Source organism: Ursus americanus, chromosome X, assembly GCF_024610735.1.
Source record: "Ursus americanus isolate L20-20 chromosome X, mUrsAme1.1.p, whole genome shotgun sequence".
Lineage (NCBI taxonomy): Eukaryota > Metazoa > Chordata > Mammalia > Carnivora > Ursidae > Ursus > Ursus americanus.
Window position 1 is genome coordinate 7,960,004 of NC_142164.1, and position 12,298 is coordinate 7,972,301.

Here is a 12,298-nt window from a genome sequence, read left to right on the forward strand (position 1 = left end):
TATGTTAGTTATGTAATTCAGTCCTTTATCCTCATTATGGAAGACAGTATTTTCCAAAGATGGCAATAACAATGACTCTCATCTCCCATGCTCTCCTGCAATGAGACTTGCCCCTCTCCCTTCAAAAGAGCCTGCTTCTTGAAATAAGTCAGTTAGAGAAAGACAAATACCATAGGATTTCACTCATAAGTGGAATTTAAGAAACAAAACAAATGAGCAGAGGGGGAGAGAAAGAGAGAGAGAGGGAGAAAGAAACAGACTCTTAACTCTAGAGAACAAACTGCTGGTTACCGGAGGGGAGGTGTGTGGGAGGATGAGTGCAACAGGTGATGGGGATTAAGGAATGCACCTGTTGTGATGAGCACGGGTGATGCATGGAAGTGTTCAATCACTATATTATACACCTGAAACTAATATTACACTATATGCTAACTAACTGGAATTTAAATAAAAACTTAAAAAAAAAGAGCCTGCCTCTCCAACCCCTCGAAACTGGACAAGCCCCGTGACCATTTTGACCAATAAAATATTGCAGAAATGGCACTGTGCCATTTCCAGGCACAGCACAGAACAGACCTGGCAGCTTCCACCTTCTGTCTCTTGGAAGCCAGACACAAGTAAGAAGTGTGACTAACTTGAGAATGGCTTGCTGTGAGGAAGCCCTAAACCATGGAGAGAGACTGACAGCTCCCAGCTTTTCCAATCGCCCCAGCCCATGAGCCAGACATGCAAGTGAAGAAGCCTTCAGTTGATTCTATCCATGGCATTTGATGGAAACCTAGTGAGAACTGCTCACCTGTGCTCAGTCAGCACTAAGAACTGTGGGAAATCATAAATTATTTTTCCAACTCGAGGTCATGAGGTGTTTTGTCATGCAGCAGAAGTGAAAAGCTCTTATTCGTTTATGTGACATTTCAAGGGCAAAAGAAGTAAACCAAAGGATATCTCTATGAGCTCCTTCTATTTATTGCATGCCTTGTTTTAAGTAGTCACTCCACAGAAGTGGGATGGATCCTCTTACCCAGAATTTGGTCCAAACGACACGACACACGCACCAAAAGGGTTTGAAATGATTTACCACTCACATAATAAGGCTTTCCAGAGGGAGATGGGTGGCTCCCAAGGAGGTCTACAAATGGCTTGATAGGTCCAGGGACAGAGACTGGCTGGGGATTTTCATCATGGTTAGGGGCTGGGGCTGGAGTGGGTTTCTCCCTAGTGTGGGCCAGGGCTTGTGTGGTTTGAACTTCCCACCAGCGCCAAGGGCGGTGGCACCCAGACTTTCTCATCACCTTGCTCAGAGGTAAGGCCAGAGGAGGAGGAGGTGGAGGAGGAGGAGGACTACTGGGGCTGGAAAGCTGTCAGCAGGTAAACAACCACAAAGGATTCAGACCCTTTACAATACCTGTGGTAGGACCCTGCACATTTTGATGCTATATGATTGAGCACATAAAACTCATAACCTAAAATCTACTTTGCTAATTGCTCATGTCTCATCATGAGGTACCCTTTGTTGTGCTATTTAATACTTTTGTCTCTGAATTCAACATGTCTGATACCAATAACATAACCTATTGTTTTTAGAATTTTTGTTTTTATTCAGTTAAAATTTATGTAGTATGAAATACACAGATCGTAAATGTCAATGTGGTGAATTTTAATCAATGTATTTGTCCATGTAACTACCACCACATAGAGCATTTCCTTCACACCAGAATATTTCCTTTTACCCCTTTCATTCAATTCCCATCCCTACTGTCAGTCACTATTCTCATTTTTTGCCCCATACTTCTCACTGTTCTTGATCATCACAGAAATGGAATCTTATAGTATGTACACTTCTGTGTCTGTAATCTTTCACACAGCGTGGTTTTTTAAACACTGTATTAAGAAGCATTTCAAACGTATTAAAAAGTAACAAGAGTTAGAATGTGAAAATCCACATACCCACCAACTAGAGTCTACCACTCACCTTTTACCATATTTGCTTTCTCATATATGTCTATTCATCAATACATATTAGATTTTGATGCATACCAAACTTAGGTCACATATATAGTATAATGTTTTCTAAATACTTCATCATGCATATCTTTATAGTTGAACATGTTCGTATAGTTCCTTTTTTTCTTTTAGTGGTAAATTTCATGTATTATAAAATGTACAGATATTAGAAGTACTGTTGAACTTTGACAAATGCATACATCTCTGTTGCCTAAAGTTTCAAGGTATGGAATATTAGCATCATTCCAGAAAGCTTCCTCATGCCTGTTTTTAGTCAAACCTCACCTTTACTTTAGATTTCAAAGTACTGCTGTAGCTATATCCAACAAAATTTTGATAAACTTTATTTTAGAATAGCTTTAGAGTTACAGAATCATACAACAAATTGATAGGTTATGTTTTATTACCATTCATTTAAAAACATTTTCTAGTGTTACTTTTGATCACAATCGGCTTTGTGTGCTATGCTTCATGGATGCAGATTGTTTTTCTTCTACTTTGGTATTTTACAATGTGAAGATTCACATCATTTGTAGGTCATAGAATAAATTCAGTGGCCTGTAGCTGGCTAGCATTTAAAAAAATTAAATAATAGGTACCAAAGAGAAGGCAAGCATATAAGAAAGTTAACTATTGTTTTGTTACATTTTTGTTTCAATTGTGTATGCATGTGTGCACACGTGTGCTCAGCAGGTTCATGTGCATACATGCATGTGTACATACACCAGGTCTTGATACGCGAAGTATCGTTTCCTATAAAGTTGCAGTGAAAAAGACAGTAAAGCACTGCTATAGAAAATTGGGTCTCATGTATGGGAATAATATGATTACATTTGCATTTTAGAAATACAACTCTGGCAGCAGTTTGTTGAATTGATTACAGGTGGGCAAAAGTACATGTGAGGAGAACAGTTAGAAACTTACTACAACAGTCCAGACAACAGATGGTTAGAGCCCAACTAAAACATTAGCTTAAGGTTTAGAAAGAAAAGGGAAGATGTATCAGATAAAGAGACTTCATAATTGATTGAAATTGGAGTTGAATGAGAAGGCTAGGATGACTCACATATTTCTTTGATGTCTGCATAATGCCATTAATCAGATTAGAAAATAACAAAGAAGTAGCACATTTGCAAAGGGAAAACATTAGGTTTTTGCTGTATTTAGTGCAAGACTTCCGTCTTTGTCTGGGCTGCTATAACAAAAATACCCTAGACTGGGTGACTTATAAACAACAGAAGTTTATGTCTCACAGTGCTGGAGGCTGAAAAATTCAAGATCAAAGTGCCGGCAGATTTGGTGTCTGGTAGCCAGCTTCCTGGTTCATAGATGGCCTTCTTCTTGCTATGTCCTCACAGGGTAGAGAGAATGAGGGAGCTCTCTGGGATTTCTTTTATGAGGGTGCTAATGCCCTTATTATGGCTCCACTCTCATGACCTCATCACCTCCCAAAGCCACTCCCCCATACCATCACATTGGAGATTATGTTTCAACATGAATTTGGGGGGACACAAGCATTCAGTTTATGGCAGTTTGTAAAAGAGATCCACTTAAGGAGATTTACATATTTGCCTATATAATGCTAAGAGAGATATCCAGGCCGGAAATACAGATTTGCAAGTTATCAAACCATAAGGTGTTAAAATTTACTAGCAGTTGAGATTAATCAAAGAGTGAATATTATAAGAATAGAGACCTTAGAATAGAACTCCTTGGAATACCAATATTTGGGGTGCAGGAAATAGAAGAGATATCAAAATGAGGGACTTCGATTGAACTGTGATAAAAGCAAGGAACGAGTAAGTTCTGGAAGCTAAGAATACTTCACACACAAAGAGTTGTTCAAGTGCCAAATTCTGCAAAGAAATCAAATAAAGAAGAATTGAATTTAGCGACCAGGAGTTGGTGACTTTGGCAAAAGCAGTCTCATTCAATGTTGACAATATCATGACATTGAAAGCTCTGGTGATCTGAGAAATGATTAACCAGCTCCCTGAAAAAAAAGTATGTGTGATATACATATATTCTTAATGAAGTTCAATGATATTAAATATTGCGCAGCATGCAATTTACAAATACTAATATAATACACAATACTCTATTTTGTAAATTGTCAATTCTATTTAGTTAAGTTATCCTCACAGAATACTTTTGTTGATTTTTGCTAACTCCAATATTCTGGCCACAGCTGATGAATCAATGAATCTAGTTCTGATATCAATTTTGCTGGATATTTTCATTTACGTTAAGAAGATGAAAGTGAAACATCAAAGGTCAATGTCAAAACTTCACTCATTCTACCTAGAGCATAATGACTTTTTGCTAAATCCAATGTTTTGCTAAAACACTGGAAGAATATGTCATTTATTTCTGCTACTCACCACATAATGGTTACAGGTGTGGAACACTTTTACATTTCATCTTCATTATTAACACTTTTTCTATCACTTTATTAAATCTAGAAAAGCACCAGAACAATAAACCAAGCTCTGGTTTGTAGCATTTGCTGATTTCCATGGTCTAAATATTCCCACCATGACTGATTTCAAACTACCAACATATCACTGAATAGGGAGCTAGAAAGAGATACACAGCAGTGCACCACTGTGTATTGTTTCTACCATACAGATACAATAGATACAATAAGCTCAAGAATTCAGGTAATAAGGCATAAAAAAATAATTAGGAAGTTACGAGTTTTGAGTATTTATTACATTATAAAAATATAATTTATTCGCCTGTGGATTTATATAATTTTTTTCATAATGGCTTGAAACATCCTGAAAATTTAACGATTGTCCCTTGCACTCCAGCAAGCCACTGGAAGAAAAGGAGGATGGTCCCAGACATGAATCTGGTGACTGTGGTCTACCATTGGATCCAGCAAGTGTGATTTTGGTGAAGTAACTTTACTATTTGGAGTCTCAATTTCCTCATCTTCAAATTAAGGCTCCTAACATCTATTTTGCATGTTATTAGGATCCTTAGAGATAATGACTCTAATCACACATATTAGACCCTCAGTATATGGAAATCATTATCATTCTTTTCATTACTGCTAAACATTGGTGATCAGAGTTCCATGGGAATTTGTTGTTGTTGTTAATATATTTTTTAAGATTTTATTTTATTTATTTGACAGAGATAGAGACAGCCAGAGAGAGAGGGAACACAAGTAGGGGGAGTGGGAGAGGAAGAAGCAGGCTCATAGCGGAGGAGCCTGATGTGGGGCTCGATCCCATAACGCTGGGATCACGCCCTGAGCCGAAGGCAGACGCTTAACGACTGCACCACCCAGGCACCCCGGTTGTTAATATTTTTTAACTTTTCCATCTGATCTCCCTTGACTTGGAAGAGCCCAGTTGGTTTTGAGAGTATCTTCTTTCTTTTTAACTGCATTGCCCATTAAAGTTTCTAATACTGTAAGAGTCTTTACAAAATTAACTGCAATTCTCATGCTGCTTGACTAGTTAGGCATTTCCTTCTTTGAATTCTTAGCAGAAGAGTAAATAGGGAAGTATGATGCATTTCAGGAAGATCCTAGAAGTGCCATCTTATTAGGTGATGACTGATGTGAAGTAATATACCCAGCAATTATTCACATAGGCCTGGGGCATGGGGAAAAGGAGGAGATTCAACTATTCTAAGTCTCTAAACAAAAGCGAGTCTGTTCTCTAAAATAATCATCTTTCCCCTTTTCAGTTCTTTTTATTCTTTCCCACAGATGTGATACCCTTGACATCATCCAGAAATGGTTATATATACTAAGCATTTGAATGTCAGATGAATGGCCTTGAATACTGCTTTTGAGTCTTGTATTTCATTTAATCTATTTATAAGTTCTATTTTGCAAAAGAAAAATCTATTACCTTCTGAGGTCATATTAGTAACTACTTATCTGTGTGTTTGCATGACATTATGACTAATAGTTTAAGATTACTTCATTCCCCTTAGTATTTGTGATATCAAAATCAAGCTAGATAGCAATCTAGATTACTTCACAAATAAAAGAGAAACATTTATTTCTCAAGCCCAAGTTTTTAATTTAATATCACAAAATGACTATATTTTACCTTTTAAAAGTATTTTTATTGAAATAATTTCATAAAGAAACAAAAAATATTTAAAGTGTCCAATTTGCTACATATCATTTCTATTTTCAACACACAATTTAATGTGGTTAATGGGAATAAAAGATGAATACAGATGCTTTATATTAGACATCATTTTATATCATTAAAAAGACCTTAGACCTATAAAAATAATCAGGAGCTTCCAAATAAGATCATTCATTATAATGATATTTTAGCTAGGTTTAAAAACCACACTCATGTAAGGAAATTAATGTGAATGAAAATACTGGTAAAATGTGACCATGCTAAGAAAATGAGTGCCCAATGGAAGAACTTATACAGTAAATTATTGGTTTCATTATTCAATTTCCTTTTTTTTTTTTTAACTCTCTCTTTCCAGTCCCATGGCCCCCTTGTAGTTGGGTGAACTCACGTGGCTAGTGTGGACTAATGAGTTGTGAGCAAAAGTACCATGGTACAGTTGGGTCAGGACATTTAAACACCAGTGTGAGTCCATCCAGAGCCCCCTCTCCCCTCTTCTCCTTCCCCTCCCCCTTTTCTCCCCATCCCTCCTTCTACCCCTCTCTCCCTCTCCCTCTCTCCCCCTCTCTCTACCTGGGAGGTAGCCTCTAAAGCCTTGGGTCTTCTTCAGTGATAGAAGTGGCTTTGTTATTCATGTTGGGTCCCACATACTACACTTGATAGTTTATGCTAATGAGGTGACTTAGGTTGAGCCCCTAGATACATTTTACTAAAGAAATAATTTATGATGGGGCTGGCCATGTCAGAAAGACCAATCATGTGATTAAAGAGTTGATGACGGCCAACCTCTAGGGAGGGTAGGTTGAATTCAACCTCTTAACTAGTGATTCAATCAATCATGCCTACATAATGAAACACCAATAAAAAATCCCAGTGAAAGTCTTGACACCAAAGCCTGGGTAAGCTTCCCGGGTTAACAATACTCTGTGCTAGGAGGGTGACCGGTGCTAACTCCACAGGGAGGAGGCTGCCAAACCCTCTCATTTGGGGCACTCCCAGACCTTGCACTGTGCCTCTTCTTTTGGCTGGTTTTGATTTGTTTCTATGTCTTTCAAAGCGTGGGAGCAAAGCTTCTTTTTCATTGACTTTTATTCTTTGTGTCAATTTCCAACTCTACACACAAAAATTGTTTTTGCCAGCCTTCTTCCAACATCTACTGTTTTAGTAGAATCAGAACCACTTTGGCTACTTTTTCTCTGTCTCCTCTGTTGCTTCATCAACATCCTACACCCAAATGTAGCAGTCTTCCAAATGCGCATTCTAGGTTTTCTCTGCTTCTATTCTTATGCTCTATTCTGGGACATTATTGCCTCTAAGCTTATTTTCCTTGCATTTTTTTGATAGCTCTCCTTTTCTATTAGGGTCCAAATTTCCATTTCCAACTGCCTAGTCTATATCCTGTAAGGATGACTCACAAGTCCACCAAACTCATAGTCAAGAGCTATGTACAAACTTGACCTCAGGTTCCTCCTGGTCCTCCTCTTCTTTCTGCGCTCACTATTGCAGTGATTGGCCATAATGACAATTCTGTCATTACGTCTCACTGGGACACTTAAAAGCTTCCTAAACCACGCTAACTCTGTTTATATTTCCTTCTTAAAAATTATTCAGAATCCCAATTGCTAACATGATAAAATTTAAAATCCTTAGCCTGGTACTTAAGACTTTCAAGAATTCCATCTCAAACCACCCTTCCAACCTTATGTTCTATTTCTATCCTTCATACACTCAATGTTCCAGCCCAATTGATTTCGTTGTTATTCTCCGTTAACCTCCTCCATACTCCCCTCTCTGCTTTTGCTAATATAGGAACAAATAACTAAGGTTCTTCTCACATCTAACTCTGTATATCCACAATCTTACTACTCTTCCAGGCCCAACTCGAATCTTAAGCACACATTTTGGATTCATGCTGACTATAGCCACAGATGTCGTTTGAGAGATGTTCTTGATGCTGCCCTGGCCCAAGGCGACCCCTAGTGGAGAGACCTGCCCAGCTCACTTCCTGGTGAAGGTAATAGCTTCAAATCAGAGAAACACAAAATGAAATCAGAGGATAATTTTTCCACTTCTGTAGTAAGAAATTATATATGAAAATATGAAGTCAAGTAAGGTAACATATTGATTGAGACCTCACATTATGGTTTTCTAAGGGATACAAATAAACTGTGAGTTACTTAGTATATAAAGACTCCTATAGCCATGAGAATCATTTTCCTAGATAGAGCAGCCCCTAAAAAAACTAAAAAACTTGTTTGGGATTGTAGTAATTTGTATTCTCTTCCTTAACTAGATAAGCTTTCTTTTTTATGGTCTGTCTTAGCCCTATGCATCTCCTGCATCAGAGTTACAGAATTATAATTAAATAAAAAATTTGTCATGAAGGTTGGAGTTTGTCTGACCTGTTGACTTAGTGTAGTTCCTGCTACATAGTAGCAACTCACATATTTATAGAATGAATGACCTCTCCCCCACATAAGTAGGAACTCATATATTTGTTAAAGGAACAAACTTTCCCTGCGAAGATTTTGCGCACATTTCTCAGTGTTAGAAAGAAAATTCATGTTTGTATTCTATGTTCTCTAATCTGGTACTACCTTACTATGCAACTCTACTCCTTTTGCCTGGGCCTCAGTTTCTCCTGCCTGGGCCATCTGAGAAGGCTTCCAGCCAATTGTAACTCCTATTGTAGAAGTAAATATGATTTACAGAAAACCTCACATTTTCTAGTCTCTCACTTTTCTTCAAATAATACAGCTCAGATTTTTGTGAGTGACGCTGGCAACTTTTGAGCAAATTCCATCACTTAGGTGTAAGCTGACTGTCTGCAACATGCCTTTCTAATAGTGAAAACACTAGCTGTAATAGGATGCAATGTCATAGAAATGCTAAATCATTCCTTTGAAAAATGACAATGTTTTGAGGCCTGCTGAATGTAATTAAATCAATCTAAATTTGCAGAATGAAGAAGTACTTTCTCATAATTTTCCATTAGCTTATTTTGTTTTGTTTTCATTCACATGAAAAATTAGGAAAGAAATCTTCAATGACTCCCCATTATCTATGGATTAAAGTATGGGGGCTTCTTATTCTGGTATTAAAATTGACCACAGGGGCGCCTGGGTGGCTCAGTCGTTAAGCGTTTGCCTTCGGCTCAGGGCCTGATCCTAGGTTCCTGGGATCGAGCCCCACATCAGGCTCCTCCGCTGGGAGCCTGCTTCTTCCTCTCCCACTCCCCCTGCCTGTGTTCCCTCTCTCACTGGCTGTCTCTCCCTCTGTCAAATAAATAAATAAAATCTTTAAAAAAAAAAAAAAGATCGACCACAATTGTTACAATGGTTTGAGTAATTACCCTGAATGGATCAAACAGGCACACACAAGCATTGGCCCCAAGATGATAATCACATATAGCTATTACTTACTAACAGCTAAGTTGAGGCATTTTAACTTATTCTGAATTCTTACAGTGATCCTGAGGTAGGTATTATTTATACCCTTTCCACAGATTAGGAAACAGGCTCATAAATGAAGAATAATATAAAAGAGATCACAGGAAGTGTCTGAGCTAGAATTCTGCCCCAGCTGTGTCCTACTTCAAAGACTGTATTTATTTCATTGAATATACTGCTCCAAAATTACATTGTTGAATAAAAATCAGAGTTTCGGGGTGCCTGGATGGCTCAGTCGGTTAAATGTCTGCATTCGGCTCAGGTCATGATCCCAGGGTTCTGAGATTGAGTCCCACATCCAGCTCCCTGCTTGGCAGAGGGTCTCCTTCTCCCTCTATCCTTCCCCCCTGCTTGTGCTCTCTCTTGCTCATGCTCTCTCTCACTCTCTCTCTCTCAAATAAATAAAAGCTTTAAAAAAAAAAAAACATAACAGAGTCTATACCCCATGAGGACTGAGGCAGATTCCAAGTCTATCGCAGCCAACCTGTCTTAGCAGAGATGCATGTCTTAGGTCACATGCACACACACAGTGGCTCTGCCACAGCCATCCCTCCATAAGCTATATAGCCAAGAATCTTCAAGTATTTCAAGGCTTCGTTGACCGTCACCATAGTTTCTTTTTCCTAGTTGGCTGCTATTAATTTTGCCTATCCTAAAAAAGGGGTAGGGGCACATTTCAAACTCCCATTTCTCCTTTAACCGCTTCCTGGCATCCTGTGACATGGGCTTATCAACACGGGATACCCTAGGTAATTATGCTTCACTTAGGGATTCGGCCTCAGCTGTGTAACCCCAGTCCCTGGGAAGCTGGGATAAACCACTGAATGCAAGCAAGATAACATGACTACACTAGAGGACACATCCAGTGGCCTTGTATCCATCTATTTTCCAGGCCTCACCCTAGTCTTTTGTATCAGGACGTTGCTACTCTAGTTTCATTTATGCTGAAAGCCCAACCCTCTGTCTCCACAGTCCAGTTTATCACAGTGCATTCTATGATAGCAGATAGGATTCTTCTGTGTGGGGTAAAGTGAGGGAAAAGGGCTTGAACTTTGCTTGAGCACAAGTCTTAGAACTGGAATCTGGACAGTATGTCAAATTTTTATGTGGATCATAGTGTATATGTATTCAAAAACATTTGAGGGGGAAGGATCTGCTGCTTTCATCAGATTCTCAATGGGACCTTTGGACCCTCTCCCCAAATTGAGAACCACTGCCCTCAAGTTTAAGGTGTAGCCAATACTTCCCTGACTTTTATTCTTCTCTTGTCAACTCAGGGAGTTTGGCAGGCAGGCTGGTGGTCAAACAAATATATGGCTATCAATCTGGGTGGGGGTGGTATTAATGGAGTCTTAACGGGAAATATGCACTCTAGAACAGTCCATGAGTTTCAAAAAGCACGTGTAAAAATGTGAATAAGTCCTAGGAAGTAACAAAGTGTTGGGGTATATACCTTGGGCACCTAGTAAATTCTGCAGAGCATCCCCAGGAGAATTAACCACTCTTTTTGAATACTTAACTCTCTTCTCTGAAGCACTATAATCTCATCAAAACATCTGAAGACCCCCTCCTTCATCGTGTGCTGGAAGTTCAGAACACTACACACTGAAGGGAAGAAAAGAACAGAGACCTCTGCATCCTGTAAGTTTCTTTTGTCTCGGCAGTAATATTATAAAAGCATATTCATGTGATAAATGGGTTGCAATGGGTGAGTGAGGAAGCATGATTCCCTGCAATTCTATGAATGTACCGGGAGGACACAGTTAACCCTAGTCTACTCCCTAATAATACTGTGTATGCTCAAATTCCTATCACAAAGCTCTTAGCACTCTTATGTCTTATTGTGCTATTACTAGTTTCCACTTCACTTCATACCATAATACGTTTCATTTAAATCCTAGTCTATCAAATTCATCTTCACATTTATAATGCCACTTACTGTCTCATCTTTCTAGCTCAGAAGTTGCTTTTCTGCAGCATACGATAGTGCGGTGTTCTCATAGATGACATTTAGAATGTGGAATGCTCAATTGAAATTCACTAGCTTGCTTTCTCTCTCTCTCTCTCTCTCACACACACACACACACACACACACAATTTATTTAAAAACAAAAAAGTGGTTTTAGTAATACCCATGGTAAATTCAGTCGTGATTGTTTTGTTGACTTCTCTGTTATTATAAGAAAGACAATGAGATTTAACTAAAGGGTCCTTTCTATGTTTTGGACTATACCAATGAGGCGAAGGCAAAGAAACAGATGGGTGAAGGTCATGGAGCATTTGTAATAATTTTCATTTCTGATTGTAAAGGACATTCTCTCATGGCGGATAATTTGGGGAAAAAATATATATACATGTACATGCACATACCCACAGCCCACATGTGTTTATCTATATAAGGAAAAGGAAATGACCCATAAAGTATAATGATTTTTTAACATTTTGGTGCATTTCATTCTAGTTATCTTTCCCACATATTACATGCATACACACATGAATTCATGAACCATGGCCCTACTATTACTGGTTGTGTGATAACAATCAAATCATGCGACTTCAATAAGTCTCAGATTCCTCATTTTTAAAATGGGGAAAATAATTTTCCGTACCTCAGAGGGGAGTTGTGAGATTTAAATAAGTAAATGTAAAGCACTTGGCACAGTCCCTGGCACACGGTAAGTGCTCAATAAATGTCAGTTGTGATTGCTTTAATGTTATTATAATTTCCCT

General features: G+C 38.4%; 1 long non-coding RNA gene across 1 annotated transcript in view; it reads left to right on the forward strand.

Moving 5' to 3' along the window:
- Positions 1 to 12,298, forward strand: part of LOC148106813 (uncharacterized) — a 78,817-nt gene that overhangs the window by 47,277 nt on the left and 19,242 nt on the right. The window contains exons 3-4 of the long non-coding RNA XR_015723362.1: positions 7,994 to 8,133; positions 11,103 to 11,209. This is a non-coding gene — a long non-coding RNA (uncharacterized LOC148106813). The remainder of the gene's footprint in view (positions 1 to 7,993; positions 8,134 to 11,102; positions 11,210 to 12,298) is intronic.